Genomic DNA, 7410 nt, shown 5'->3' with positions numbered 1-7410 from the left:
TATGTATGTCTAAGTTGAGAATAATCAAAAGCGAGAAATCCAATGCGAACTTTCTCCTTAGACCTTTGTACAGGCGGCATAGAGGTACCCCTTTGTGACACTTGGTTGAAACATATGCTATGCAATGATAATCCATGTTAATCCAAGCTAATTAGGACAAGGTGCGAGCACTATTGGTATACTATGCATGAGGCTTGCAACTTATAGGATATCTTATACATAACACATATGATTTATTACTACCGTTGACAAAATTGTTTCTATGTTTTCAAAATGAAAAACTCTAGCACAAAAATAGTAATCCATGCTTCCCTCTGCGAAGGGCCATTCTTCTACTTTATTGTTGAGTCAGTTTACCTACTTCTTTCTATCTTAGAAGCAAACACTTGTGTAAACTGTGTGCATTCATTCTTACATGTTTACCTATTGCACTTGTTATATTACTTTATGTTGACAATTATCCATGAGATATATATGTTGAAGTTGAAAGCAACTGCTGAAACTTATATCTTCCTTTGTGTTGTTTCAAATCTTTCTACTAAGAATTTATTGCTTTACTAGTCGAATGCCCGTGCGTTGCTACGGAGTGGTCAATAGACATGAAGTGACATTGATGATGTTATGTTTTATTTACGCATGTATCGAGAAATGTTTTAATAGGCTGAGAATCCTATTTATTTTGCCCCTTCATCCTCAAAACTCTTCATTTTGGCCACACATCTCTTTCTCCAAATCTACCTCTTGATTCAGTTGTGATCGTGTGTTGCTGACTTCTTCCTACTACATGCACAATTGTGCTCCCCTCTCCTTAACGAATATTGCCTTATGTATTCATCGACAATAATCTTGGTTTTTTTCCTTTCATCTGAAATGACTACTACATCACGTCCAACAGCTAGATAGAGTTATTGATTCAAATACCCCAACTTGACCAAAAAGCTAAGCACCCCAATGCCTCCTAAATATATCTTCTATTTTGTACAGGTTCGCTAACCCCACTAATCCCGGCGCATTTGAAAACCCCAGGGTCCTGTTTGGGAGCTCGGTGGAACTTACCACAAAGGGAATTCTACTGAACTCCGTAAAACCTCAAAAAACTTGGGTATAGTTCTGGCTCAGAATGTCTTGTTTGGCTAGCAGGATTTTGAGCATAGCATACCAGCGGCTGACGACATCACTTCCTCACACTTGGGTTGGATCCATCAATGGAACTGTGAACCCCAGGGGATCATGACACTGGGCGAGCGAATGGAACCGTCTAGGGTGTGGAAGTCTAACCGTCGAGGAGTAGGTGGCAACCTGTGGAAGGGGCGACGACGGAGGAGGCGACACCCACGACAACAACTTGAAGAGCTGGCGGTACCCATGGTGACGGCCAACAGATGAGGCATCACCAGCGGATGCTGGTGCGACATGGGCCTGGGGTGGCGACTCAATCCTTAGGAGAACCCACATATTCTTTTTAGGGTGTATAATAGGATCCAACGGATTAATACGAATCCAATATTTGGCTTCCAAACACACTATTTTTGGATCATACTGAACTTTTTTACAGGCTGGTAATTTCCGATTGGTTAGCTCGGAAAACCTTTCTTCCAAACAGGGTCAAAACAGCACAAAAATACTCCTGCATATAGAGGCAGATTGATCGGAGCAGTATTAAAAATTGAAATACACACCGGTAGGTTATCGATCAGATACAACCTGAAATACACACCAGCACTCTGCCAAAGCAGATCGATCAGAGAAATATTGCAATCTCTACTCTCATGGGTATACAAATCGCATGAAATTTACTTTAACATATTACTCGAAGTGAAGAAAAAAAAAGAAATTTCAATCTATCCAAATGTATGGACCTGTCCTTTTCAATGCAAACATAAAAAATCACACCCGTTTTGATTACTCATCCTGGCAACCGTAGAGAAAAGAAAGTCTACAAATAACCACAATCACTTACAGTAGCACTTGCAGACCTATGAATTGAAACTATGAAACGATTGTTGGGACCATAAGTTTTGCACTTCGAACATTTAATGTTTTCTTGGAAAACTATTAGGGAGCCAAATTTTGCACCCGCTTTACTGCCGTGAGGAACTTAGATGTCCCTTTTGTACCTTGTTCTTCTAGACTTATGTGAAATCTAGTGTGCACCAGATCTGCACCGTAGAGTCACGATTCAGAAAAAAAAATGAATATGTCAACCAGATTTTATCATAACCTAAATAGGAAAAGAAGAATAAAAGATCAATACTGATGGGAAGACATAGTAATGCTAACTAATTTTGTTTACTAACTAATACATAAATGTTAGCCTTTTTAATTCCTGCTAACCCCACGTTTCCATTAAGTGCATGAAAAAATGGAAAACCAAAAATTAAGAGACATATAAGACTCCAAAAATTGACGCAGGGCTACCCACATTCTGTTCGTGCTAATCCATATTGTACATTGAAACTACTTGCTTGACTCAAAAAAGCCTCAAACTACATGTGGATGGATGTGTTACCATACAGAAGGACTAAGAAAGAGAAATCATGTGCACATGCTAAGCTAGGTGATGTCGTGATGAATTATTTTGTTTCTTACTGCCAAGTCCCAACTTTCATGATGCAACCATGAAAAGGTTTGCACCCAAAACTTAAGTCCAAAAAGGAAACCAAAAAATTCCAGAGATTATTTATGACCTCTTTGCAGTCACTTTTAAATGATTTTTATGCAAACCTGTAGTCCAACACTGATGAAGATTCGGTGTTTTCTTCTCCAGGTTTGAGAACATAGTTCAATACTTCAGTTCACATTTGGGAGCTGCCCGAAAATTTCATGATGATATCAGAAAAGATGATGACATATAGACACAATGGCCGCCCGCCAGCCCGCCAATGTAGCACCACGTTGTGACATGCGTAAGTACCAGTCCTTGGAGTGGTGAAGACGGCAAGATGTGGTCACCAATGGTGTACTGGTCTGTGTATTCTCTCCCATCCCGTACTTGCTGCATTTCTTCGGCGAGACAGAGATTGTTGATGTATATGCGGTTTGGGCCATGTAAACTAAATTGATCCCTTACACATTGAAGCAAGATTAACGAATACAATTAGATAAAATTGAACACAAAGGAGGAGTATGATTTAAGTATTACCTCAAACAGGGGGTGGATGATTAAATAGAGTATAATGGCAGGAGGAAAGCACGACCGTGGATTCTCTCTAATTCATCTCCTCCATTTGCAGCGCATGAAGCTGGTGTCGTTAGTCCAGCCCTAGTTCAGTCAAAAAGGTTTGCAACTAAACATTCAAATGCATGGGTAATAAGCATATATAACTGAAGTATTATTTCTCCAGCATAATGAATTGGTAAGTAAAGATGCAATTACCGGCAGCGATGAGGTCACACGTTCCTCACCGGCCAGGACAACACCATCCTTAGTCTTCAACCTGACCGTGGTCAAGCCCAACTGCAATCAATAGCCTGAGGATCAACATCATAAGTGTTACTTACATACAGTACATCGATCTTGAACATCTATCTCAGCTAAAGGTGGCAATACAGATCCACCAGAATAGCATATGAAGCCTCAAACGTAACGCCATATAGCATCAGCCTCTCGGCAGTTTAACACTTCCGACATAGATCCCCTCACAAATAAATAAATAAAATGAATCTCACCTTTATGGCCTCAATGGTGTACTCAACCTGGAACAACATCGACTTGGGGAGAAGGTGTTCAACCAGCTAGTGTACTCCATCCTGCACACATCGAGCAAAACCGAGGAAAACCATCATCCCACCTTCGCCACCAAACACCGCAACAGATTTGAATCGATGTAGAGAAGAAAAATATGAAAATTCCAAACTCGAAATCGTTTACTTCGTGAGAAACATCTCGTTGGCGACGGCGGGTGCAGAATCAATAGGTGGTGGATCTCCATCGCTGATAGGACGAACTCGTCTTTCTGGCCCTTACAGATCTTGTGGAGCGGGCTTTGGTTCCAGACGTTGATTGGGTGGAGCCGTGGAGGCATGGATCGCCAGGATTTCGTCACGCATCACTGGGGGATCAGAAATCAGCGACCTAAATTCGAGAAGCCGGCGAAGCACGGGCAGCACAGAGCCAGAGCAGTCGGAGGCGAGGGCGTTGAGAGAAGGCCGCTCGAGGTGGGTTGGAGGTGGAACAATGGCGGCGAGATCGCAGCCAGATCCAATCGCCCCAAGTGGAACAAGCCACCGCCAATAACCAGGGTTTCTTCCACGAGAATGGAGCTAGCCGCCAAACCCTCACGCGACGAATCGCTCGGGAGAGGATTCGAGGTCGTGGAGTAATCCTACGGTGCGCGATGTTGATGAGTTAGCGGACGGTCCGGATTGTTTTAATGACGACCACCAAAGTGCGTTGAGTGTCAAACGACCAACTCCCATTTAATAGTAAAGATGAGTAACTCTTATGCAAGTCTTATTGATGCTTGTCTTGAAAGTATTATTCATGAAAAGTCTTTGTTATATGATTCAGTTGTTTACTCATTGTCTTCACCATTGCTTCGAATCGCTGCATTCATCTAATGTGCTTTACAATTGTATTGATCAAGATTATGATAGCATGTCACTTCAGAAATTATCTTTGTTATCGTTTACCTACTCGAGGGCGAGTAGGAACTAAGCTTGGGGATGTTTGATACGTCTCAAACGTATCTATAATTTCTTATGTTCCATGCTACTTTTATGATGATACTCACATGTTTTATACACATTATATGTCATTATTATGCATTTTCCGGCACTAACCTATTGACGAGATGCCGAAGAGCCAGTTGCTGTTTTCTGCTGTTTTTGATTTCAGAAATCCTACAAAGGAAATATTCTCGGAATTGGACGAAATCAATGCCCAGGGTCTTATTTTTCCACGAAGCTTCCAGAAGACCGAACGGATTACGAAGTGGGGTGATGAGGCGCCGCCACGCCAGGGCCGCGCGGCCAGGGCTGGGCCCGTGCCGCCCTGTTGTGTGGGGCCCTCGTGTCGCCCCTAAACCTACCCTTCCGTCTACTTAAAGCCTTCGTCGCGAAACCCCTAGTACCGAGAGCCACGATACGGAAAACCTTCCAGAGACGCCGCCGTCGCCAATCCCATCTCGGGGGATTCAGGAGATCGCCTCCGGCACCCTGCCGGAGAGGGGAATCATCTCCCGGAGGGCTCTTCATCGCCATGATCGCCTCCGGATCGATGTGTGAGTAGTTCACCCCTGGACTATGGGTCCATAGCAGTAGCTAGATGGTTGTCTTCTCCTCATTGTGCTATCATGTTAGATCTTGTGAGCTGCCTATCATGATCAAGATCATCTATTTGTAATGCTACATGTTGTGTTTGTTGGGATCCGATGAATATTGAATACTATGTCAAGTTGATTATCAATCTATCATATATGTTGTTTATGTTCTTGCATGCTCTCCGTTGCTAGTAGAGGCTCTGGCCAAGTTGATACTTGTAACTCCAAGAGGGAGTATTTATGCTCGATAGTGGGTTCATGTCTCCATTGAATGCAGGACGGTGTGAGAAAGTTCTAAGGTTGTGGATGTGCTGTTGCCACTAGGGATAAAACATCAATGCTTTGTCTAAGGATATTTGTGTTGATTACATTACGCACCATACTTAATGCAATTGTCTGTTGTTTCCAACTTAATACTGGAAGGGGTTCGGATGATAACCTGAAGGTGGACTTTTTAGGCATAGATGCATGCTGGATAGCGGTCTATGTACTTTGTCGTAATGCCCTGATTAAATCTCATAGTACTCATCATGATATATGTATGTGCATTGTTATGCCTTCTTTATTTGTCAATTGCCCAACTGTAATTTGTTCACCCAACATGCTATTTATCTTATGGGAGAGACACCACTAGTGAACTGTGGACCCCGGTCCATTCTTTACATCTGAAATACAATCTACTGCAATTGTTCTTTACTGTTCTTCGCAAACAAACATCATCATCCACACTATACATCTAATCCTTTGTTTACAGCAAGCCGGTGAGATTGACAACCTCACTGTTACGTTGGAGCAAAGTACTTTGATTGTGTTGTGCAGGTTCCACGTTGGCGCCGGAATCCCTGGTGTTGCGCCGCACTACACTTCGTCACCAACAACCTTCACGTGTTCCTTGACTCCTACTGGTTCGATAACCTTGGTTTCTTACTGAGGGAAAACTTGCTACTGTATGCATCATACCTTCCTCTTGGGGTTCCCAACGGACGTGTGTTAACTGCACGCATCAGCCACTCCTCCTCCTCCGGGGACGAACCACTTGGCGGAGATGGAGCGTCGAGCTCCGGCGAACGATGCGCTGAAGAGCCTCCGTCTTGGAGGTTGAGTAAGGGCCGCCTTGCCGGCCAAAGATCGCGGCGTCGCTTGTGAACGCCGCGTGTTCCGCTCGAAAGAGCTTCAACTCGTCGTAGTAGCACCTCGCAGGCAAAAGCAGCATCGACTAGAGAGAGCCAGAACTCCGTCTTCTCTTCTCCCCATGCCTCCACGGCCAGACAGAGAAAAGAAGAACAAGGAGATACAGTTCTCCAAGCCACGCTGACGAGAACCCTTGGATCCCTTACCAGGAGCGAGGAGCGATGGGCTGCTAGTGCTCTTCTCCTCGCCTCCACGGCCGGCCGGAAGAGAAATAGCAGCACATCTCATCAAGATCGTAAGGCTCTCCCCCTCATCAAGATTGCAGATCTTGACTTCCAGATTCTTGATGGGGATTCGCCGCCAAGAGCTTATTGAGGAAGATAGTCCCACTTCGCCTTCCATTGACCTCCATCCAGAGGAGCTCAATCGAACGCAGCAGCGAGCCTAGGGCGTTAAGGATCTGGCGGCGATCCAAAACTCCATCTCCACTATAGGGCAACTGCCCGAAAGACGGCATCCAGCCGAAAAAAACAACAAGGAGACCTACAAACTACTTCTACACTACTACGGCGCCAAGCCGAGACCAACTCCGGCCGGACTAGCCGCCCAGAGCGGCCATCGGCGGCCCATTCAAAGCGGCGAGCCTCTCAGGAGTACTGTAGCTACGCGAGAGCAGGGGAGGGGGAAGTGCTTTATGCCGTATCGGAAGACATGTTGAAGCAACAGATGTTAACCTGTAAAGTACTACCACCGTTGAATAGGTGCAAAAGAAACTCACCTCCACAAAAGCGTACGAACTGCTCACATATCATAAGGAAATTAACTGGCTTTTGCTTCGCTAGCCCCCTCCCCCCCTCCAAACCATGCCTCTTCTCTTAGATTAAGGAAAAATACGAGACGGAGAGCGAAAATACACAATGGTATCATGTGGCTAACCATAGCCCTAGCTAGGGTTCATACCACAAACATGTTCAGCCCACCAACGACGTTTGAGCATCATAGGAGGGTGCCATGGAGC

The 7410-nt window shown here is 44.5% G+C and overlaps 1 long non-coding RNA gene across 2 annotated transcripts; it reads right to left on the bottom strand.

Annotated features, from left to right (window-relative positions):
* Window positions 1-1608: 1608 nt before the first annotated feature.
* On the bottom strand, window positions 1609-4274 carry LOC127312601 (uncharacterized). 2 transcript variants are annotated; one of them, XR_011744735.1, is made up of 6 exons: window positions 3872-4274; window positions 3670-3750; window positions 3377-3457; window positions 3143-3262; window positions 1961-2159; window positions 1609-1704 (listed from the first exon to the last, which is right to left on the bottom strand). It is a non-coding gene; the product is annotated as an uncharacterized lncRNA (long non-coding RNA). The 2 variants fall into 2 exon arrangements; XR_011744734.1 differs by lacking the exon at window positions 1609-1704 and having other exon boundaries at window positions 1769-2159.
* Window positions 4275-7410: the final 3136 nt, after the last annotated feature.

This window comes from Lolium perenne, chromosome 1 (genome assembly GCF_019359855.2).
Source record: "Lolium perenne isolate Kyuss_39 chromosome 1, Kyuss_2.0, whole genome shotgun sequence".
Taxonomy (NCBI): Eukaryota; Viridiplantae; Streptophyta; class Magnoliopsida; order Poales; family Poaceae; genus Lolium; species Lolium perenne.
The sequence above is the reverse complement of the archived record's forward strand: the minus strand, read 5'-3'. Positions and strand labels throughout refer to the sequence as shown.